At 41.0% G+C, this 25,010-nt stretch overlaps 1 protein-coding gene across 2 annotated transcripts in view; it reads left to right on the top strand.

Moving 5' to 3' along the window:
• The first annotated feature begins 7,820 nt into the window (after nucleotides 1-7,820).
• The window catches only part of LOC113993201 (cadherin-6), a 109,284-nt gene continuing 92,094 nt past the window's right edge, over nucleotides 7,821-25,010 (top strand). The window contains exon 1 of one of the 2 annotated variants that reach the window (XM_027731147.2): nucleotides 7,821-8,010. The gene's annotated coding sequence lies outside the window, so the exon portion shown is untranslated. Of the gene's footprint in view, nucleotides 8,011-8,303; nucleotides 8,392-25,010 lie in introns of those variants that run through there. The other variant, XM_027731148.2, reaches the window with a different exon arrangement.

Here is a 25,010-nt window from a genome sequence, read left to right as displayed (position 1 = left end):
TTTGTGAGGAAGTAGATGAGAGGAATTCTAAAAAGAAGGAGGATCGTTTAAAAAAAAGAAGACATATCTTAGGGCAGAATAAAATAGCCCATGTGACATTTCATGAAGAACTTTGCTAGGCCCCTGCCTTCAGCTAAACATCAGGAACAGCAAATTATGTTTTTAGATATAGCGAGTAGCATACAAAGAACTGTAGTGCAAAGGGTGTTTGTCTCTTCTGGAATGACAGTAACAGTTGTCAAGTAGAAAGGCAGACATTAGCTCAAGTAAATGCTACTACAAAGCTCGCTTCAAGTTCTGTATATGGCTAGAGCACTATTTTTCACAAATGTCCTAAGGATTTTTCATCATTGTAATTACTATGCTGCTACATAATTTCTCCTGAAAAAGGAATGTATCTCTTAATGTGTAATGTGATACTACATTTTTTCAAATTACATAGTCATTTAAGAAGTTTCCCCCAACCACCATTCTCCTGCACATACGCAGAGGTGCAGTAGTTCATCATTGCCTCAGATTTGTCACTACAACAGGTGACTCAAATGGTCTAAGTTACAAAACTACCTTTGTCAAGAGTAATTTTTAACCATATTGTTTCTGTGACCAGTTTACAGCACATCCCATAGATGGTTTTGATGACAAAACTCTGGAGCAGAGGCAGGAGTGACTAGCTCACAGGCAGAAGAGGGGGAAATGACTCAAACTGCTTTGTTAAGAAAAATGCAATGTACATTTGCAACATTAGTGTAAGCAGTGTGTGTATGTGTGTGTGTCGCACAATTCAGCCCTGCTGTAACCCCATAGGTCATTGCAGCCATGCAAGGAACATGCTTGAGACTCTATAAATCAAAGAGTGGGGGAAAGCAAAGCACCATTTTTTCAAAAACTACTCAAAAATTATATACTATTCATTGTGTAGATGACCCAACCTAACAGACAAGTGTATGTGTCAACACCGTTATCAGGAAAGATGAAGATTTGGACTAAATCCTAATCCTGAGAAGGAGGCACTGATCAGCTGGGGGGAAGGAGTGACCTGTGGTTCTCAGCAATACTTACCTGAGAAATGAGAAAGATATGCCTGGATTGAAACATTTGGTAGGAACCAGCAGTGACAAGCACTGTGAATAAGAGGATAAAACACTGGTGTGAGCTAGAGTGGAGTAGGAATCAGGTCTGGATTTTATCTAACTGACCTGCTGCGCGAATCTTAACTCACTTCATCTCTTCATTTTCCTCTTTAGTATTGCCTTTCAGCTGGATTTAAGTGACAAATCCTTTGGGCCGGGAAATCTGCAAATGGATGTACCTGTGTGTGAACTACTGAAAAATACACTGTGATTTTGATGTATTAATTATTTGCATGACTTTTTTAGTGCTTTTCCTCCCATTGTACTAGGTGCTGTGCAAGCAGAGGTAGAAAAGACAGTCAATTCTCCAGAGGTTATTAAAATACAAAGTATGTTCATGTCAGACTCACAAGCAAGTTATTACTGCACAGTGAGTAGTCTACATCAGCTGAAGCATAGTACCTGTTCATATAGGCACTCTTAGCCAGGGACAAATGGAAGACAATTCTTTTTAGCCTAGTCCACAGTGAAAAGGGATTGACTAAATCAAATTACATGGTGTTCTCTACCATCTGAGAGTACCCACAGACAGTCACTGTGGCTCAGGCAGTGAGGAATAACTGGTTAAACCGTGGTAACTTACACAGAAAGTTTGAGCCCTTAGAGAAGAGAGAATCGACGATACAAACAGGCAGGGGACTGGTAAGAATGTTAGCTTCACACAAACAAATAATAGATTTCATGTCCAAAGTGGAGCTTTATAACAGCAAATGCAATCTTGTAGAAAAGTTCTGAAGGTTCCACAATAAATTAAAAGTATGTTTTGTTTTGGGTTTTGGTTTTTTTTTCAGAAAATTAAGTTATTTCTTGAAAAATGTTTATGTGCATCTTGTAAAATATTCCCAAAGCACCCAAAACTTTGACAGAGCTGGAAAAATGGCACTGACTTCCAATTTTGCTATAATAACATTGCATGTGGAAAGCGGTAACATGTACAGATTCTGACCAGTGCCCACAGCTAATAACTCCTACAGCAGCAGCATCAGATGATCACTGATAACATTTCTTATCAGTTACAAGGAATTTATCAAGAGTCTAACTGCAGCTGGATGACTTACAGTGAAACTTGGTCATGAACTGATTTTATTGTATAATGATTATTGAGCTAGAGGGATAGAATCTGATTTTCCATTTGCTGCTATCCCACACATGTAGATGTGTGTTAGCATCTCACTTATCCTAATGATGTAAGTTTTAAGTTTTAAAGATCATACTGGTTGAGATTTAGTTGATCTCTATGGTGTTTTGAATGGGAAAAATTTCCATCCTTTCATGCCTTTTCTATGGCAAGTTTGGCATGCTGAAGTGCTAGCTCCTTGTAGGGGTGCTGATTAGAGCAATTATAACTTCATGTACCTGCTGAGGCAACGAAACTCCCAAGGCATTAGCTGCTATTTGCCCATCTTATTTGATACGTTGACATTTTTATGCTTCTGTCTGGAATGATCAATCAGACATATTGGTAATGCAAAAGGTGAAAGATGCTGTTACTATCAATTTTAACAGCAGAGTTTCCTTGTAGTTTGCAATGAGTGAGGGGTGAACCCTGAAACAGAAAGGTTCAGTTCAGCTGAATATACCTAAACTAGATGTATATGAAACTTACCTGCCACCCTTTTGCTCCTTACATTCACAACATAAGTCTGTAATTACTTTCACAGCACAATTCTGTAATGACTCCACAAGCAACATAACAACAGCTGTTCTTGCAATATTTTAATACCACTGGAATTAGGAGAGGTAAGGAATTCAGAGGTGTACGACGGTTTTGAAAATATCTGTTTCAGTATGAGTTTAATCCAAAATGAGATTGATTTTGCCATCCCTAAGGAAAAAAAAAAGACATGGACTAGACACCAAAGGAAAAACTGGTGAAGGGCCATAATGATCAGGATTATTCAACTCAGAACTAGTAGCTATTCCTCGAAGAAAAACTGTGTTTCTTTGAAACAGTTCAGATGTACCCAGAGCAGCAGAGGAATAGCTAACATGTTAGTTGACTGGAAAACTGAATTTGCAGAATACTTTTGAAAATAAATTCTCATCTTCGGCCTAGACAAGAAGACACAAGTTCCAGTTTGTTCAGAGGAGCTACACTATTAATAAATAAATACAACTATTTCAAGGGTAAAACAAAAATATTATTACTATTTTCTAATTACCTTCATTCCCTGACTTTCACCACTGATATAGGGAAAGCTAGACATTCAAGAAGCCATGAAACTGCAAGAATTTGCGGTACCAGGTTCCCTACTTGGGAGGCATCTGAGAGGTTAAGACAGCAAGCTAAGAAAAACCAAGCAGGTTGCATAATATCTCCATAAAATCAGCAAGATCTGATGCAAATTTTTCTTCTTTGTTCATTTGTATCTCACAGTGGGGATCTCTTGCACCTTAAACCATCCATGGAATAGGCAGAAATGGAGTAGCTCCTCATGTGGCTTATGAAGCAACCAATCAAACCATCATCTGCTTTTCTTCGTCACTTCTAGGAGGGGCTAAAGCACGTAAAAAATTCAAATTAGAACAAGGCATTCAGATTTGTCGAAATAATCTCTTTATACAATTTTGAGGGCCTCACAGGAAGAAGGACATTGACAAAGAACAAAACTATTCAGAGCAGGGGAACAAATATGCTACGCAGGGCTGCATGCAATCACTGGAATCCACCTAGCAAACCATCATTCCTCCAGTGGCCAAGCAGATCAGGGGAAATGGAGAGGAGAAGATGGGAAAGCGTTTTGTGCTACCCTCTTTCTTTTGTATTTGCAAGAGACTAGGACGAGGAAAACGCAAGAGGTCTGTTTAAGTGCTATGAGAAGCGCATCTTGCTAGAAGAAGGTAAATTGTGATGTTATCTCAGCCCCTACAATTGCCTGGCTAATCCTTGATCACTGCACATATATCTACAGAACTGGGCTTAGAGACTTGGAAGACATGGCATTTAAGCTTGAAAAAGCAAAGCTCCCCACCCCCTGAAAAAAAGAAAAAGAAAAAGCAGAAAGAGTGAAGAAAAATTCTCTTAGATTGAGGTTTCCCCTTTATAAATTCAGAGTAAAGTCCCTCTTCGTGTTTAGAAGATAAGCAGGGCTGGGAAAACTCTGAAGTATGGAGTTACAAAGTGAGACATTCATAGATACTGCAGCTTGTAGTGTACCACAGGTGGCTTTTTAGTCTTTAAATCCCAGACAGACATCCTTTATTGTTTGGAAACAGGATTTCTTCTGCATGGCTAAGATAATACCATCATATGTTCCTAGCTCATGCTGTACTTTGTTTCTGTGCTGGTGACTGAGATTCATGGACATTTCAGTCACAGTCTGCAGGGTTTGGGCATTCCACAGAGACTGCAGAGGTAGAAGTTGCCACTTTGGATCTTCATTCTGGCTAATTCAGTGTCAGTCCATGGGCAATAATGCTTGCTTCAGAGAAGACCCACAGACAAGATAGGATTGGGCAAGGTAGGTGTATGTTTTACCTGGAGTACTCATCCTGATTTCCAAATATGAGATTTGTTCACGACCTGAAAACAATTTTTATCTCCTTTCCAGTTTTAGAGTCTTAGCTAGACTCATAAACATTCAGTCCTTCTTTGAGCCTTTTTAAATTCTCCACTTCATGACAGGGAAGTTGTTTTCAACCAATGCTGATCTTGATTGCTTTTCACAATCCTAGCTGAGCCTTTCACTTAGCTAATGTATCAGGTACAGGACCCTTCATGGGCTAATAATGTGATCTACTCTGTGAATTCTAATATCATTAAAGCTGTCAATAGAAGAGGGTTGAGGAAGAAAAGCCCCACCCTGACAATGTCCTTCAAAAATGAAAAGAAGCTTTCTTCACACAGCTATAGACTTAAAATTGTCAACCACAAATTCATATAATTAATTAGAAGATTAAAATTTCATGTACATGCTCTGGAGAACACAACAGTTCCTGCACTAACTCTTCCTTTTTGACAAAAATACAAAAGTCCTTCTTGGACATAAATAATCCCACCCTGGATAAGGAATTAATAAAAAAAATTAGAATAAAATAAAAAAATAAGTAAAAGCAACCTTATTAAAGTTAACCAGAATGTGACACATCCAGGAATGAATAATGCCCAAGGAGACCTCAGGGTCAGAGTGGGCAGTGAATCAGACATCGACAATACAATATGGCAGGGAACAAGAAAGCCTGCAAATGTGGTGTGTCATAACAGAGAGATAGACTGTATTCAGAAAGCTCCTGTGGGAATACTCTGCAAATACTCACTGAGCTTCTGACTTGTCATTGCTGGAAAAAAAAAATAATGAGAGAAATAGGAGAAGTTCAAAAAAGAGCAATCAAAATGATCTGCAGGCTGGAAAAACTGTGCCATGGAAAGACTAAAATGGCCAGTTAATGGCAGTGGTACCTAATTGGCTTTTCCAGGTGATTTACTTAAGTAGAGTTCACAAACATATATAAAGCGGAATCCAGCCTCTTTACACTGTTTTGGCTTTTGCAGGTATATACAGAGTTCCTTAAAAGCCTGATGTTGGGCTGAAGAAGGACTCTACCAACACAGTGACAGTGCGGAATAGCTTGAAGGCTTCCTTAAGGAGACTGGTGTCCACGAAAATCTGATTTGTTATCCAGTGTGCAACAAGGCAAGTTGCAACACACTCAAGAGGGACATTATCTATTTCACAGTTGCACAAGCCTGACTGCTCAGTGGTATTCCACAAATCAAGCACACCAACTATCAAAAGTTTTACACATTTCAACAAAGGAATTAGTGCTCATTGGCTACTAGTTACATAGTTCTCTTATTAATTAATATTCCATCTTCAATTGATTAATGATTCTCTCACTTCTCATGCTAATTAATCCCACACTTGATCTTTCTCTTAAGTTGATGGGTTTCTTGGGTCAGCGGTCCATGTCTTGGTAGTTGCAATCTCTCCATGCCAGACTTACCTTTTACCCAGTTGGAGCTGATTTCATGCACAATTGCTGAGTTAGCTTTAATACTTTCTTCCTTGTCTTGGGAGTTCTGCTAGAAGTCCTTGTGGTCCACAAGTTCTGCATTCTTTGTGTCCACTATCAGTGGTACATTCTTTTTCCCAAGCTTTGTTACCTTCCCCCTAGGTCTGAGATCACTGAGGCATGTCAAGTCCTAAACTTTAACAATACAATTCTACCAATAAGTAATTTGTTTCTCTAACACCTGGACATCACTTAGAGCTTGCATATTATCTGTTTCATGGATTAAATCTCCCTTCTTGTCGATTAGGTTTGAAAGTATGCAAAGATCAAACATTAAGACTAATCTTTCTTAAGAAAATTTTACATATTCCACATATTGCAACAAGCCCAGTTTCAGGGATAACAGCTACATTGTGGAGATGGTGCTGCAGCACTGTAGAAATTACATCACAAGCAGCAAGATTGCTACCTGAATTCCTGGTGCTCAGGATATTTAAATTATACTAAAAGCCTTGAAATGGTCCAGAAACAGGACACAAAGGTGGCTTAGAGCCAGCACAGACCCATCCTTAAGACATACAACAAGCAGAAATTGTGAAAGGAAGAGAAGAAAAAGGAAAGGAAAAAGAAAGAAAGAAAAACAAGATGACTTTAGGCTGACTAGCAGGGGGAAAAAAATCATAAAGGTCAAATCTAAGACTGTGGAGATGTGAGAGGCAAATGGCAGAAAGCTTCACTTCTTGCAACATTTGCCATGAATCTTAAGGGGACACTGCGCAGCTGAATTGGAATAGATTCATGTCAGGTAAATAATAAACTGGCAGGCAATTTCCATCTTGTCATTTAATATTTAGATTAAAAAAACCTAAAGCCCCATTTCAGGTTAGATGTAGGGGAGCCGTGGGGAGGGGGGAGTTTGTATGTGTGCAGAGGGGCTCCATGAGTTCCACAACAAACGCTGAGATTTCAGTTCCTTCTGCATTAAGATTAGTCATAATCTTGTGAGCGGGGAGACCTCTGGGAAGACAGGGACCAAGCAAAGGCAGGCATGTGGAAAATCCTCCTCCCATTCACATAGAAACCGCCACATGTGATAACCCCCACGAAGTATCATCTCCATTAATAATTCACTGAAATTTCTTGATTCATCAAGTCCAGAAGTTCCTGGGAAGTGTGGGAAAAGACCAACGGGGCATCTCAGGTGCCGAGAGAAGGACTTAAGACCGGTTCTGAGGATGCGAAGCCGCACAACACAAACACACGGTTCACAACACAGGAGCATGCCTCCTCTTTATTCCCCCTCCTCCGCTTTTATTCTGCTTTAGCTATCACTATCAAACGATTGGGAAGAAGCTGGCTGTCCTCCACCTCAAGCATGGAACGGCTCTCGAGGGGGAAAGGGGGGCTCCCTAACACAACCCTCCCCCTCTGCCCTCCCACCGCATTCAGTTGCAAATCTCTTCCCGCCCAGAGGATCCGGCTCCGCGCCCGCTGCGCGCCTGGTCCGCGCCCGCACGGCCCCAGTGCGGCAGCTCCGGCGGCCCCGGCAGCCGCAGCGCCGGCGCCAGGGGTGCGGGTGCGTGTGTGTGCGGGTGTGTGTGTGCGCCTGCCAGGGAGGCGAGCGAGGAGGGAGGAGTTTGGCTTTTCTTCCCCCCCCCTCCCCCCCTTCTTCCTCCCCCCCTTCTTCCTCCCCCTCTTCCTTTTTTTTTTTTTTTTTTTTTTTTTTTTATTAATCAGGAGCAGTGAATGGAAACCAATCAGATAGAGAGCCCCATCGGCTCGGGCTGCCTGCATGCCGGAGTTAAAAAGTGCTGCTGGCCGAGCGGGAGACTTAGTGCGAGGCGGGGAGGCTGAGCAGTGGAAGAAGGGGCTGGGGAGCCGCACCGCCGACCCGGGTGAGGCTCGGCCACGCCGCCCCTGCGTGCCGGTAAGTAGATGCTCTGCACCGCTGTAGGGGCAAGTTCCAGCTGCCACCAGCCAGTTACCTTCTTTTCTTTTTTTTTTTTTTCCTTTTTTTTCTTTTTTTTTTTTTTCTTTTTGCCGTGCTTATTGGGAATGCTAATTAGTGGGGGGGGAGGGGATGACAACACTTATTTTGCAAAGTTGGCAGCTGTCTTGCGGAGGGCTCTGCCCCCCACTGCCGCACTGGGGTGACACCCCCCACACACACACCCGGGGCTCCGCGGTGTGCCCGGCGCTCAGGGGCGTGTGGGGACCACATTTGCTGGCGTTGGAAGTCAGGCGAAGGGATGCGGCGTTTTCCTGGGGATTGTTATCGCCAGCAAGACATTTCGGGCGAGGAGCGGTGGTGAGAGCGGGAGAAGGGTCGTGTGTGCTTGGAAGAGAACAATTGTAATGATAGTAATAACAAAAACAGAACAATGAATAACTAGAAAATAATAATAATTTTAAAAGTCTGTCTGGATTTCTTGACACTGCTTACTTGCTATGACATGAATACAGGGCAAAAGCCTTCGGATCATGAGCAGAATCCGAGGCAAAGTGCAGAACTGAATGTAGAGCACAGTTGAAATGAGGCGCTCCCTCAGCGAAAGGAAGGGGGCAGAGCGGGCAGATCTGAGGACGTTACAGGAATTGACAAATGTGAAGTCTTTTATTTGATAAAGGAAGGGGTTGGGAAGTGGTGGAGGTGGTGGGAAGTAAGAAGGTAGGCGTACAAGCATTTTTACAGAAGAGAAGTTCTATAACTGCAGAAAGAAAGCACTGAATTTGGTTATGTAGTAAATGTTTCTAAGGAGCTGGTAACATATTTTGTATATCAGGTAGATTAAACTATTTATGTATTCATATGTATGTACCACCTACTTATATGCACACATAGGGAAACCAGTATGCATACTACATGTGTGCATTCTCATGCAAAAGGTTGAGTCAAGAGATAAGCAATAGCAGTAGAGGTCAGTGTCAGTGGAAAGGAGTCTTGTCACTGCTGCAATAAAATCCATATTTTATGGAGAGTTAAATGCAGTACTTTTTAAGTGCAAGTGGATGGTTGCCTAAATAACTCCTGATGACATTCAAGGACCAAGAAGTTTAATGACCAGAATTACTCCCAGCATGATGGCACAGCTACTACTTTTATATGAATCGAGATGATGGGGCACCTTTTTCCTTGTACTTGTGGGTGATGTGGGATTTTAAAGTTCTGTTGGTACTGCATGAGAGATTGTACAGCACAGATTACTTACAGAGTGTAAGGTCAGTCCTTTCTCCAAATGTACTGTTCTTCTAGCACAGCTGAAATAAAGAGTGCAGTTCTTGTCTATTCAGGAATCTGTGAGGATGGAATGGACATCCTACATGTGTAGTTCATGAGTTATGTGCATGAACATTTGCACAAGGAGAACATTACAATAAAGAGCAAGGTTATTTCCATTCCCTTTTGTCACAGGACCATATGTAATAGCAGCCTGGAAATGACATACTTCCAAGGGAATAAAATTGCTTGAATGTGCAACCCCTTTCGTTTTAATCAAAATAGACATAACTCTCCCAGTCAAGATAAAGGCTTATCTCCTGTATTTGCGTGGCTGAAATCTCTATTATGCAGACAGTTCTGTGCAAAAGTGCTTGCATGTTACTTAAAACATTCCATAAAATTGATTAACATCTGTTCCTGAGCAATATAATGCTATGGGTAATGGTGCATCGCTATTTCTTTTTTTCTGATTCCTGTTTAAAGGCAATAAGTTTGCATGTCACAGGACAGTCAGGTAGGGCTTGGAGCCTTGTGATCAAGATTAAGTATATTCCTTTATCATGGATATATACAGTTTTAAGGACCTGGCAACAATGATACAATTAGATAGCTCCTTTAAACAGCCCAAAAATGCTAATAAGGACTGTAAGGCTGAATCCCTGTTACCTCTCCTCTCAGATATTATCTGACACAGCACCAGTAAATATATAATTTCATATGCTTCTGGCTTTCAGCTGCACCATAATCTTCTGGACATATTTCTAGTGGATTGCAGTGGACTTTTGAGCTGGGGGAGAGAAGAGGAAAGTAGCCAGTCTTTTCAAAATAACGTAATCGGAGGCAGCAGTACTTTTTTTTAATTTATTTTCCGGGGAAAATGGCATTGATTCAGTCCTGTTGCAGTTCTCTGCAATTATCCCTTGCAGGCATTTAAGGAACTGGGATCCCCGTAGGGACTTATTAGTCCCTCTAGGTATTTTAGTTTTCACACCAGTTCACAGCTCTTTCATATCTCCATGCCAGCACATGAAAGATTACGTTTATAGACATGGTCATCATTTTCTAACCAAGTTGTTCAGCTAGAAATACGCGTCTCAACTTCTGACTCTTCTCTTTCTCCCTCTCCTTACCTTGCACAGCTCTTCCATGCAAACGGTAACCTGCCGCTCAAGGCAGCCTTCCCTTTCATAAAGTTTGCATTTTGCCATCTGCTGTTTCAATAATATTTAGTTGAGAGACTTCCTTCAAAGCCAAACATGCACACATTCAAAAATGAGGAATTTTTTCCCATGCTTTCTGCTGAAGATCTTGAAACTAATGCGAACTGGATAGAAGTTACAAATGTGCCTGTGCTGTCACTAGCTGAGATCCTCCTCTCAGTGAACAACCCTCTACTCAAGGGCACACTAGGTTCCTCTGAGCAGGATCCTCCCTGCAGACCACTATCCTCTCAGGTCTGCTACATAATTTTTTCTTTGACTGAAGAAGTTTTCAGCACACTGATGTGCTGTTTGTTAATAGAATCATGCAGTATTTGGGGGTTTGGAGGGAACCACTTTTGGGTTTTCCAGTGGATGCCTGTGCTCTGTGTAGTGGTCAAGCAAATCTAGAGAGCATCGACATTTATCTGTTTTTACATGAAATGGTTGTCTCTGTCTCTTGCTTAACGGAACTTTTTAGTGTGTCGTCTGCCCTTTGTTGACTACTTTTAAATTATGTTCTCTTTCTAGTGCAATCTTGCAGCAGTATGGCTCAAGATGTGCAGGAAATTGCTTGTGGATCTCCTTGGAAATTGTGGCTAATTCCTAAAATGAAAGGTAGCTGAAATCTATAAAAAAGACTGGTTAGAATCCATTGGAAGCAGCAGGCCCCACTGTGGTGGTGCCTCATCTTACGTAATGGTTGCAACTCCTCTAGCGGCTCTGCCGCAGTTATACCAGAATGAAGTAGAATTGGTTTTCAGTATCTTTTGATTATCACAAGTGTGCGGGAAGGCTTTGCCTTGGAAGCTGGATGTTAGAGAGAGTTCTTCATTAACTCCTTGAAGACCTAGTTAGCTGCAATACCCAATACCTGTTCTGATTTCTTCAAAGTATTTGCATCATTTGGGGGTTGCTTCTTTTTCCTTTTTCTTTTTTTTTAATGAGTAATTCATTGTGTTCACTACTCTTAAAATAGGGCTGACAAACTTAGTTGTGAGTATCTTGACTGCCATGGTGGGGCCAAATTCAGGACATTCTCAGCATAAAAGGGCTTTAAAGTGAGTCCCTCATCCTGCACATGAAGTGAAGGGTTCTATAGCACTCTGCAGGATTCAGCTTGCAGGAAAAGCAGCGTTCTTAAGTTTAAATTTGTTCTAGTTGAGATAAAAATCCAGTAGCAGATAGTTTGCCTATGATGCTTGCTTAGTCATGGCAGTCCTTTCCAAGGGGTCTGGGAAAACTATGCTTTGTGAGGGGAGGGGTATATCTCGTTTCCTTTGGGATGGGGAGAGAGGAGATGTGGAGGGAATGTTTAGTACGATGAAACCCAGCTGTTGTCTGTCTTTATTGCTTAACAAAAGGTACAGGGCAAACTATTACTCCCTGTCTGAGTTTTAAAAACACCCTTGAAGAATGTATAATTAATGCAAAACATCAGCAGAAAAAGTAATCGTCTCTGGGTTATGCTGTGAGTGATGTAGCAGTGAAACTAGGTGGGGAGAGTGCTGGATAAAAGCATTTTTAAACTTGGAGTGCTTCACATCCGGTTGGACTTTCTATGCTGTAAATCTCAGCCTAAGAGTCGCTTTTTTGTTCTTCCCCAGTGACTGGCTGATATCTGTTGGGAGTCCATCCAGGCTCAGGTTCCTAAGCTTCTCCAGGGCCTTGCTGTGGGTCCTAATCCTCATCACCCATCAGCGACTTCCTCTCCCCACTGCAGGCAGGGTTATCCCTCCTTGTACCCATGACCATCTCCTGTACTTACTCCAGGTGTGGCTGGTTGCCACCATTGCCTTCCACTTTTTTTATTTTTATTTGTGCACTTGGCACTGAAAAGCCCAAACAGAGACTGTACGTATTTGTTTTTATGCTTTTGTTTGTTTATTAACAAGAGCATTCCCAGAAGAAACTAGGATAACTGTAATTCAGGACTGTTTTATAGAGTGGTGTGAATTAATATTATTGGTTGGTACATTTAGTCTTGTGCAGCTGCCCACTCCCCGAGTATTTTTCTCTTTCAAAACAAATCAGAAAAGACCCCTTTAGCAGTGGTGAGGAGGAATGCTGATGGAGAGGAGGAGCTCCTTCTGCTGAGGGGAACCTGTTAGCCCTGTCAGGATGGAAGAGACTCATCTAGCATGGTGTTCCTCATGAGTTATGGTGTTGGACCTCCAAAAAGAAGCTTTAAGCAAAGAAGTAATAGCTTAACTGTGGTGGTGCCAGAGCACTTAGGAGGACCATGCTGAAACATCTAAGATTGCAGTGATACTGCATTATCTTTCTTCACGCCCAGCCATAAGACACCTTCTCCATACTCTCCTCTTTGCCAGGCACATAGACAAAAGTGCATATACATTTCCATCTGGTCTCATTCAGGAACCGTGCCAGCCTTGCTATGTGTTAAGTAGCCTGTTCAATAATAGCTTTATTTTGGCATTGTGGGCAAATATTTTATGGATTAATTAGCCTGTCTTGTCACGATATGCATATATATTTATATATAGTCAGAAAGTACTTAATTCTAGCCAGAATGTGACTATTAGATTTGATTTGCAACATAAATACCCATCATAACCCCTCAGCTCTTCCCTAGTGACACACTGCAATGCACAGAAGAGAGGACTTTATGAATGAGATCAGTCCTGTACTATCTGGGTACGGTAATTCCTCCCAGCTAAACTAATTTCATTATCTTGCTGTAATGTTTACAGCTGCCTGTGAGATAATAGGTAGTGTATCTTTCCAGCATTCCCACTTCTGCATCTAATCACAGAGCCAGAGCAGGAGGACCTAGGAGAAGGGTCAGCAGGAATTGAAAATTAGCACTGAAATTAAACACTAGTCAGGTTTCCCCAGGTACTGCAGGTGCGTGCCTGTCTGGTGTAAAACAGAGCTTCCTACTCCCTGCCTGGTGCATTTCAATTGGCAACTAATAGTTTCTATGAGCACAAAGGCTGCTTAATCAACACAATCATTAGCATGTAGCTCTGCTTTGTTGTGCAGGTACCACCAAACTCAAAGAAAATACTTGCCTCTGATGGTATCTCCACTTAACATTCTTGAAGGTCATGGTGATCCAGACCTGCATGAGAGGCTGTGGGGTGGTAGAAGAACCATATGTGACTGTGGGTCCCAGCTGGGGTGCTGACACCAAGCAGCACAGGGGCCAACCTCTGTGCTGACATTCCCACCCACGGGAAAGCCCTCTCCCTTAGAAAGGTGTACATGTGTCCTCTTCAGTAATCTCCCCTAGATCCAATACTGTAACAAAAATAATTAAAAGCACGGTTACTTTTAGTTTTACCCTAAGGATTCAGGTGAAATCTGTTACCTTACTGAATTGATTCTGTTTGAGTGCCTGGTGGTTTTTAACTTTAGGGTGTCATTAGTCTGGCAATCATTATTTGACAAAACTAACTTCATGGACAAAACCAAAATGCAATAGTTATAGTAGCCTACAAAAAAAAAAGAAAAAAACCCCACTTAATAAAACAGTCATTGTAAGATGCTTTGTGGACATTTGGGAATCTTGCTTCAAGGAATGGACAAAGAATAGTTGATCAACATGTCAACATGGGGCCTTCACTCAAAAGCTGTTCAAGTTTTCCACAATTCCACATCTTTACCATACAGTTCCACTGAGAGACTGGCCTATATAATTGGCTTTGTTTTACAGTAGGGGGAAGCAAATCACAGCGGAGGTGAGTGACCTGCACAAGGTCATATGAGGAGGCCATAGCACATCAGGGATGCTGAACCAGGATCTTACAGCAAGTATAGCTTTCAGTTAACCCTTCTGCCTCTCTCCTGCTCACTCTAGTTGTTGGAGCTGATCAAAGAACAGATGGGGGGAAAAAAGTCAGATTTGTGTCTCTTTTTTCAACCAAAAGAAAGCCAATTATTTTTCTCAAGGACTCCTTGCAGCTGCTTTGACACGTTCCCCAAAGGATTTTCTGGTTGTTTTTTGCCTGTTTGTTCAGCCTTGTTTTTGTGTGGAGGGGAAAGGGGAGGCTGGGTAGCTCCAGAGCCATCTAGGACAAGACTGAATATCTTATTCCCGGGAGAAAGTAATCTGAGCTGTCCCCAAGCAAGGTGGTGATGACCTTCCTATCTGCATTGGCCCAATTGGGCTGTACTGTTTCTGTACCATTCCCTGCCTCATGCATTTCCACCTACTTATGCCTGTGGGAGAGAGGGGGATCAAAAAAAGGTCTTATAAAATGCTGCCTATTCTGCATGCTGCTGCCCGTGGTTTGGGGCAGCCAGAGGTTACACCACACTATCTCTTGTTCACGTCCGTGCCTGTATGAATTCATTTCAAAGCACCCCTGCTTTGTAAACATCTAAGGAGTAGTATTCCTAGCGCATAGATATGAAGGTGAGCCAAAGGGAAGTAACTTGAATAAGGACATGGTGTACACCAATACCCCTGACATGGGTATTGATCTTAGTGTAAATAAAATAGAGGGAGAAGTAGAAAAAGGCACTTTAAAAAAAGACTCATTTAATTTACAAGTTATATGACCAGTTTAGATTGAAGTAGTACCAGGTTCTGAACTGTGTGCCACCTACTATTCCTAATGCTTTTGGAGCTGGCCTGGCAAATTGATCAACCACTGCAAGAATTCAAGAGAACCTATTTCCTCATTTGCACAGTGCAAAGAGTGCTTTGGCAGATCACAGAGTAGGAATATATAGTTAGAATCTCTTTTGGGGAGCAAATTTCTTTTGTGAAATTGGTGCTCAATTTATCTGTCAGGGTTGAAAGGGAAAAAGATGCAGAAGCATCTTTTAAGTCCAGCAGGCACATCCCTTTAAGCAATTCATGCTGTGCCAACCGGTTTTATAAAACTCTCTATTTCATGTAAACTCCATTTAAGTCTAAATAATATCAATGCCCTACTATGGTATTTCCCTTCTCACTGCTGATAATTACCAAGTTATTTCTGCTATAAACAAAGCATGTTCTTCTATCTCTCTGACTTATCATACCTGGTCCCAGAGCAGTTTGCTTTTAAACATACCAATAAACTGCACTGAAGTCCACAAGGCTGTTCCAATACTTAAGTCCTGTTCTGGATCAAGATGTCAGGATACTGTAATGAAGTATTTACAGCTTTGCAATTATTTCCATGGTGACCACAACATGACCTCCAACTATTTGTATTCTTGGTATCCCTGAATATTAGACTAGGCAAAATGGGGATGGATAAAAAACCTGTGCAAGGAATAATCATAATTTCCCATTGAATCCCCTTCAGCGACATAGCCCTAGATCATTTGTACAGCATGGAGAAGGATTCTCTGCTATCCTTCAGCTCTCATCAGCGGCTGGGGGCAGTTGCAGAAGGGATGCATAGGACTGGACTGAGATTTTCACTTGCTGGCTCGGTCTACTGGAACAGAGCGGGAGCATCCTTCCATTGTGCAAGTGTCACTGTGTGTTGCATCTCTAAAACCAAGTCTTAGCTCAGATTCTTCCTTCTGGTGCCTGTGTCTTCAGGTCATCTACACTTAAGAGGAAGCAGGGCATAAGCTTCTGAAGAAAAAAGCTGGCCCAGTGTGTCATAATTATTAATATTTACGGCTATCAGCACAATTCTGCAGACCATCTAATCTCGAGCAGCTTTGAAATTCAGTGCTTTTCAAATCATCGTTTTCCATCAGAAACAGATTTAAGAAGGACTTCTTTTCCTCTTGGAAAAAAAAAGACCACAAGAAAACAACACAAAAACAGGCTCCTACTTTTCTCAGGACATTATTTACATGATATAATTTATATTGCTATTAAATAAAATGTATTACCATATCGTAACGTGGTGGGGTCTCTTTTGCAGGATTTCTGAAGCATGTCTTCATTAAGCCACTGTAATTGATTTGTCAGATATCTCAAAGCTACTTGATATCAGAGTTACTTAAATGTATGACAGAGTTTTCCTTAGCAACAGGTTGTAATTTCAACCAGGATGGTAAATGTGAGGTCAGAAGCTGATTGCTGCAAATCTAGAAGGTTAAAATATGCTGCACACCCTTCTTTCCTGTTTCAATAACATCCTGAATCCTGGATGAGCAAAAGTAAATACTTGGATTCCTTAGGAACCCCAGGTGTTGTTCTCTTGGAATGGTCATTTAATGTTAAGTGTGTGTTGTGTTTATTACATACATATATATGTTTGTCAGACTGGCATTAAAACCAGCCTCCATTTGATGCAGGCCCCTCAGGTGCAGATTTAGTTTCTAACCCTGACACGAGCAAGTATCTGTTACATTCTCAGAGGCTGTGGGTCACTACAGACAGAGCTACTGGAGCCGTGGTGCTTCTGGGGGAGGTTTCACTGTTAACAACAGGCATCCTAACATGGGCAGGCATCCCAGTGCCAGGAGCAGCCAGAAAACTTACTTCTGGAAGCTGAAGTGAGCAGGCCAAATGCATAGACTAGGGCATACCAGTGATTTGCAGCTTCAGTAAGTGTTTGACTGGCACCAGGTTGATACAATCCGAGGTCTTTTGTTAAGTCTCAGAGTTAGTGTGTTTTGCTAATGTGGTGGTAGAAAATATGACATTATGGCAGTGGCAGCAGTTTCCAGTTGGAATTCCAGCAGGAATAGCAAGGTCAGCATAAGAAGGAGATACTCAATCAGATGGTGCTTCAAGTCCCATTCTTCACTTACTTCAAAGGTGACATGGTGGAATATTTGATATTTTTTATGTACACTACTGATGGTAGTGCAGGACTCATGGTTATCCCAGCTTTATTCACAGGATGTGTTCTATAAAGGGTAATGAGGACATGTTTTCAGGTACCACCCAACTTTCCATATTCTCCTTCCCTTACAAATTTCTCATCTTCCATGGAACTGTTTCATGCTCATCTGTTGTTTTATAAGATAATGATCCTTTTCCCAGCTCTGTGCGTGTTAGAATCACAGAATTTTTTAGATTGGAAAAGACGGCTAAGATCGTAAAGTTCAACAGTTAGCTGACCACTTTCAAGTCCATATCTAAACCAAGTCTCTCAGCACCATGTTGCCTCTGGGAAGACAAGGCACATTAGAAGGCCAAAAGTTCAGTAGACTTCAGTGTGTTGAAAGTAGGTCTTTGTCCTCAGACAGTGCAGTATGGGGCTTGCTCTACATTTGCTGTTTTACCATTGACTCCAACTGTCTGAACAAAGCTAAGAGAGCAAGCAGGATTCAGCTGCAAGCTGGGATAGGATGAATTATTGTAAATAACTAAGCTGAGCCATTAGAAATAAGTTGCTAATGTAAGCAAGATTAACTTGATGTGCTGCCTGAAATGAGATATTAGAGATGATAGGGAAGAGAGAGAAAACTTTTCATTTAGATGGAAACAGGACGGATTAATTAAGTGGTAACGAACAGGGAACCTTGCTTTGAATTGATATGAGGCTTGCAGTGCTAATTTAACACAAAGTACAGCTCCCAATTTGTTATTAAATTAAAATGGCTTTTAAAATTGTTTACTTTCTTTTTTTCCTTTTCTACTTCTGTGCAGCAAAATGATTATTCTAGCTAGTTAGAGAAACCAATCAGAGCAGCAGAAAGAGTAGGTTGAAAAGGGGAAAGATTGTTCTGTTGTGTAATTAAGAAATATACACTAATATCCATGACATCATGAATAAGCACTTCAAAGTGTTAAGTATGCTCTGTATTGCATATTAAATGAAACAATTAGCATGCTAACAAGCTTCTGTGGACATACACTTCAGGAAATGACTGTTTCTTATTTTTTTAGTCTAAAGATCTGCTCACCTAACTGACAAATAGTATTAAGGATTAATGAGGAAGAAACATTATCCTTTTTCTTCCTTTCCCCTTTTCTTGCAATTTGCAAAGCAGTTAATTTGGGAGACTTTGCAGTTACCCCATACAAGGGAACTTTTTCTACCCCAGTCAAAGTACATGATGGAAATGTGAGATATGGTTTGTGATAGACAAATCCTATGGAACAACAGGGGAAATAACCTTGTGGTGACATTGCTTTTTTAGTCTCAAACAAAATTTACTCTTGACAGGAAGGATTCCATGTAATTTATTGTAGAATAGCTCAACAGTAGCAATTTGTCATGCGTTGTGATGTAATTTGAAGGGTTTATTTCTTAAATGAATTATGGATTATGGATTACATCTGTATATCAACAACAGAGCTGTATCTTTTATGTAAATATTCCCTCAACTTTTCCTTCCTCTTCCAATCCATTCTCCCTCATACAGATGACTTTTTTCCATCTAATCTTTTAACTAATAAGGTGTTTAATAATTTAGCAACCTAAAAAATGAGCATATTTCAAAGGAGTTGGTATCAATAGTAGTCTAAGAGCCTCAGGCTACAAAAAAGTGGATGAGGTTACCAAAGTTTTAGAGTCAGGATCCCAACTGTCTTTCTGCTTCAGGCAGCTATTTTATTAAAGTTGGTATTAAACAACACTGCCTAAGGTCTGATTAACAATTTATGACTTCCTAAGAAGGATTAGCAGAAGCCTATCATTTTTATATTTAAATCTTAATTTGCATCTAAGAGAAACCATACCCAGGTTTCTATTTTCATTATTTATTATTTTTATTATTACTATTGCGGCCTCTGAAATATTGCTTATGCGTGAACGTTGCAAGCACCAGTTTGTTGTGCTGATATGTTAGTACCTCATCCCCTCGTGTGTCAGAGGGAAAACTGGCGTCTTGTGTCCTGTGATGGGCTTGATCCTGGAAAATGGTGGCTTTTGTCTCATTCTGAATTCAGTTGCTCTTTACTGTCCCTGAAGTCCATAGGGGCAGAGGGTGATCTGCACTTAGCAGTCAGGCTGGGATCTGCAAGACCAGGAGCTGAACGTTGTCAAGCTAACATTACTTTGGAGAATGAAATTCAGATGTACATGAGCAAGGCTTGCCTGACATACCTGCCCAGAGAGGAATTCTCCTTTTTGACATTTACTTTGTGCAACTAGTAGCAACACTTTCTCAGTGTTTTAGTTTCCTGTAAGCCTCCCAGCCTTGCTTTTGAGGTTGCTGCTGGGCCACTGCTGCTAGGAGAGAGGTCAGGGGATGATCCTCCTGCCATGTTCTGGGATGCAGCAGACCAGGAGCTGTTGCTTTTTGATATTACTGAGGCAGCCCAGAAAGGAGCATGCTATCAGATGGGAAAGAGGTGGTGAGTAGATACCAGTAAATCTGCTGGCCAAACTTTGCTCACTCTCCTGTGTATGAAATCAGGCCAAAGATGTACAGCTTAGTGGAACAGAGTGGAATTTATTCTACTTCTGGCAAAGCTATTTTTGATTGATTGGGTTTTTTTTGTTTAGTGTTCAAATATAAAATAATAACAATGGCCTGTTCTGTTATCTATTTTCAAACTGACCTAATACCCCCCCCTTGACTGTCTTCTCTGAGTTCAGCTGCTTCAGAAAATTGTGTGGCATATTTTCTTTTTTCCCCTTGCGTATTTTCATTTCTGATACTCTTCAGTGGATTTAACACTCATTTCACTAAGGGCTGGATGTGGTGGTCATAGCCTGTAGAGCTAAGGGAAAAGATTGTCAGCTAGGGGCTATGAGGTCCACTGGCTCACAGCAAGGGAGATGTTATTTTGGTCTTCTTGAGCTTATCTAGTCAGTAAGACACTAAAAGGCTCTAAAGAAATGTTGATATTTAAGCATTTTCATTACTTTATTTGAACTCTCAACATGTCCATGGCTTTTCTTTTAATCAATAGCTTAGTTTTTGTCTTGGTCTTTCAAGAATCTGCTGTTAGGAGGACTCTGAGAACTGCAGTCAAAGTCTTGTGATGCTTGCATTAGGCATGTGCTTGTGGGCTATTACTGTCAGTGGGATTTAAACAAATGCTCAAAAGATTGTGCTGAATCAGGAAGGAGTACCTATGAGGAATAAGGCCCTTAGATGCTGGATTAACTACACCGAAGGTTTCTAGCTTTTTCTTTAGTTGTGACTAAAATTTTATATAGTCATAGTTTCAGTTAAAAGAGGACAATTGAATACTATTCCATTGATTTCCAGGGAGCTGTAATGATAAATATGAGCTGAAAAACCAGACCAAGGAAACGGAAGAAAATGCGTGAATAAATTATCAACAGTGGACATGTCCAGAAACTGAGAGCGGTCAACTTTCCCCACCCTCTCCTCCCTCTCCTGTTAAAAACTCCTCAGCCACGCAGCCAGAGAGCAGGAATGGTATCACGGGACTTCTGTGGCCAGAGACACAGCAACCAACAGTGCAAGTGAATAGTTCATATTTAATCTGTGTAGTGAATTATTCATCAAAACTATTCTACAGCAACATATATTTATTTGTATGGCATTAGTGTCTACAAGTCCTAATTGTGTGAAGCAGTGCTCTAACCTAATAGAGTCCCAGCTGGCAAATACGTCCAGAGAAATCAGTCTTAGCTGCAGGATTATTTGACCAAAATACGGCTAACTTCACAGGAAATCATATTAGAACAGAGTGGTTGAGTTCTGCCCTGTAATAGATGTGTAAGTTAAACATGTCAGCTGTGCTTTTGTCCAGTTAAAGCATACTTATTAAAAAAGATAGCTGTATGCCTACTGTATTATGATTCATTCTGTAGCCACTGGAATGGTTTTAAAGTCTTCTGTGTACAGAATTTTCACGTGAGGTCAAAGTGATTTTTCCGTCACAACAGTGGCTACTTGGTTCCCTTAAATGAATCTGAAATAGAAAAAAACCCAACCACTAGGTCTGACCATAACACAGTCTTATGTGGAGAAACAGCACAGTATCAGGCCTAATGTAGGATATCACAATTCTTTAAAGAAAGTAAGAGAAAGAACTAGGAAATAAAAAGTGAGGTACAAAACATTTTCTGGGAGCTCCTTGAGGTCAGGGGAGACCATACTATGTGACTTCAGTAGTCCTCAGGATAAATTTTGCCCTCAGGGCCACACATTTTTCCAGTGTATTTGTGGGTAGGACTGTTGCCAGCAAAATGACCTGTTATTTGCTTTGTTTTTCATTTTATTTCTATTTTTTGACTGCACAGTCTGAACTAGATAAACTGTTCAACCTTGGCCAATAGGTATTTTGTGGTTTTGCCAGGTTCCATTCTGCAGCAAGTTTTAACAGAGTTTTAAGGGAAATGCTGGCTATGTTACCACAGTTTGTCACCATAAGCAAAGAGGGGAAAAGAATCTGAGACCATCTCACACTAGAAGGGATATTTTGGTTGTTTGTGGGATTTTTTTCCCTCTGTCAGAAAAGCATGGACATAGCGTATTCATCAAAAGAACTGCTAGATGAAAACAGTGTGTCAACACCTGGTTTGTAAACATCTCTCAACCTCTGCTTTTGGATGCTTGTTACTAGTAGAGTTCTACCACACAATAACGCTCTAAAATGTTCTTATGTGGACGTCATTTCTAGGAGAACATGTGGATATCAACTTGCAGTGGAGTGTCAGCTAGCCTGAGTCCAAGCCATAAAGCCAAATACCTTCCCATGATGAAAGTTGTGCAGATGGCCTCATCTTGACATGACTGACTGAGGGGAATGCATGAAGTTGTGATCTCTTAACATATACTCCTGCCTTGTTCTCTAAATCTCATCAGAATGAGCAGACACCCAACCCTGCATTCACACACCCCAGCTTTAAATGGGTTACTGGTATTCCGCACTTTGCTGCTTGAGTCTTTCTGCTGCTTCAGCCCAGCTCTGAAATGTGTCCCTCCAGGTTAGCTTGCATAAACATAGAGCCCCAAATTAGCATTGCAAGCAACCATTGCCCTCAAAAACCAGTAGTTTGTCTGTGCTCAGTGTGTATTTGCCATCTGTTAATGCATTAAAAAAGCAAAAAAAGAATCTCAGCCAAGTTCTTACTTGGGAGTAAATCCATGTCTAACTCCAGTAACTTTAAGGAACTGTCATCGCCTTTACCAGCTGATGTACGGCCTCTGCGACTGCAAAGCAAAGGATGCTTTGGAGCATTTTGGCTGTGCATTGTTTCTGCATGCCTGAACGGATGCCAGAGGGAGGGAGTACGTTTTCACAGAGGCAGCCTTCTGGTTGTTGTCCACTGTGCAGAACAGGGTGTATACCTATGCACTGCAAGTCTTCTGCACTTCTTAGCTGCTTGGCTCTATGCACAGCTCACATACCTTGTAATATAAATACTCAGCTTTGCTTTCTCAGTTCTTACCCTTCCCATGCAAAGTCAGAAGCGTGGACACTGTGCCAAAAATAGGAAGCTGAATCCTAGCTCCTTGCAGAAATCTCTTTAAAAGCTATAAGCAAAGAGGGAAAAGGATCTGGGACCATCTCACACCAGAAGGGGTATTTTGGTTGTCTGTGGGATTTTTTTCCCTCTGTCAGAAAAACAAAAACAATAAAAAGATTAAAATTACAACCCCAGTTCTTTTAGACACAAGAATGAGCATTTTACCCTGAGTCCTACTCAGGAGGAGTAGTGTGTGACAGCCTGGCTTGTGCTACACCATTACTATTCAGGCCACTGGCACTGGAAAAAAATACAGGACTGTCAGTGCAAGAAATGTAGAATGGTGACAATCTGTAAAGAATAGAATTGTGTATTACCTTTAAAATTCTGTCTATTTTCAAAAAGAAAAAGACTCCTAGCATTTATCTTTTTTCCCACAATATGGGGGATTGATAAATGCCTCTGGAGGAAGGATATTTTTGGACAGAACAGAACACACTCCAAAAGTTTTTAAATAATGCTACTTGAACAAGGTAGTTCAGTAAGAATGTTTAAACGGCCTCATTAAAGAAATTCAGTATCTTCACAGCTCACTCTCACATGCCTGTCTCTTTCAATAAACTATTACTCTGCCATTGAGAGCACCTGGCTTGCTGGCTGGTATCACGCATCTTTCAGTATGTTGATACCAACGTTGCTGTTATTCCTCAGGGGATTGGCAAGCAAAGGGCATTTTGAAAGCCCTCTACCTTCAAGGCCCCTACTCAAACTCCATCTAGAACAGATGCCAGCAGTCAAAAGCACCATTAGTACCACCTAATGGCTCTTCACAGGACTGTGTAAGCAAAACAAATTATTTAATTCCCTTTCATACAGAAAAAAAATAAACAGTGGGTTGTAGTAGTGGGTTGTACTAATAGCATCATCTGTTGAGAACTTCGGTGGCACTGGCCCATGAACCAGTAGCAGAAGTGGTGTGGAGCATGGCACTGCAAAGTGAACTCTAGGCTCCTTGGTGGGCTGGGCTGAATAAACGCTCATTGCTGCTGTTAATCCATTAACTGTTCTGTAGACAGATAAAAGCCTTCAGCCTCTGCAGCTGCCAGTGTCTATACTGCAGAATCAGCAGACAGATTTAAAGGGGGGGGAAAAAAAGGGCTCATTCTGAGGTATCTGTTTACCCTGGAGACAGGCATGGGAAGATACCTCGAACTTTTGGGACCCTGAGTTACTCAGAGCCTGCAGCCTGTGTTTCCTCGTATCTGCATACAGGGGAGTCTCTTATCTCAGAGTGGAATTCACTTTTCTCCCATTGTACTCGTGTGGTGAAAGACTTGCAGTGTATATACCCACTTTAGGCCACATGTTTAAATTGTAAAACTTTGACTTGTGATATCTTCTATGATGGAGGAGGAACGGGAAAGGGGGCAGAAAAGATACTTACAGTTTTGCAACGACCCATCCTGAAAAGGAATTGGGTAACTCAAGGTTTAAGTGTCAGTGCCCTCTCTCCCTTTCATGAGTGATTTTACTCATGCTGAGTTAATTTTTTTTCCTGAAGTGCATTTAATCACTACTTTTTAAGATCTGTATGCCCCAGAGCAAATGACTTGCAAATTTGCAATGGAAAAAGTATTTCATGAAGCCAGTGGTGACTCACTTAAATAGGTTTTTGCAGACCTGGATGCTGGGTGTTGAAGATTGTCTGAGTATACAAACTTTGTAGACATGCACCTTAACAGAAGCACAGGCATGCAAAAAGAGACCGTATGGCATGTAATTTTAAGTAGAACCGATTTTGCCCTCACACAAATAGATGTATATGTATCTAGAATGCATATATCTGTTCATCTCATGCAGACATCTTTTTCTTCCACTTAATTCCAAGTCAGATCTAAAGCTCAGCCTTTAAGTTTCAGTTCATCAGGCAGACACATCAGTAATCGTCCAAGGAAAAAGCAAAGCAAAACCAAATGAAATTTATAACAGGACATGTTCCTGTTTTCTGTCATTTAGACTGGTCAAATGACAGGGCCTACATTCACTCTTACTTAAATTGGTCCTTCCTCTCCACTGGAGATCCTGGTGACATTTTCAGTGAACTTCTATGAGTTTGCAAGATTGAGATTTTACACATAGATTCTAATGAAATTATTGTCAGCTTATGTGACTAGAAGCAATTAATATTTTGTATTTTAGTTTTTTGCTGGTGTTTGTTTCATATCAAAATTTACTATGTATGTCATTACAATGTTGTCCACTCTTAGCATTTATTTCCTTAAAGCTCTGACCTGTTAAG

Source organism: Pipra filicauda, unplaced genomic scaffold (assembly GCF_003945595.2).
Source record: "Pipra filicauda isolate LSUMZ 115617 unplaced genomic scaffold, ASM394559v2 scaffold490_size440907_pilon, whole genome shotgun sequence".
Lineage (NCBI taxonomy): Eukaryota > Metazoa > Chordata > Aves > Passeriformes > Pipridae > Pipra > Pipra filicauda.
The sequence above is the reverse complement of the archived record's forward strand: the minus strand, read 5'-3'. Positions and strand labels throughout refer to the sequence as shown.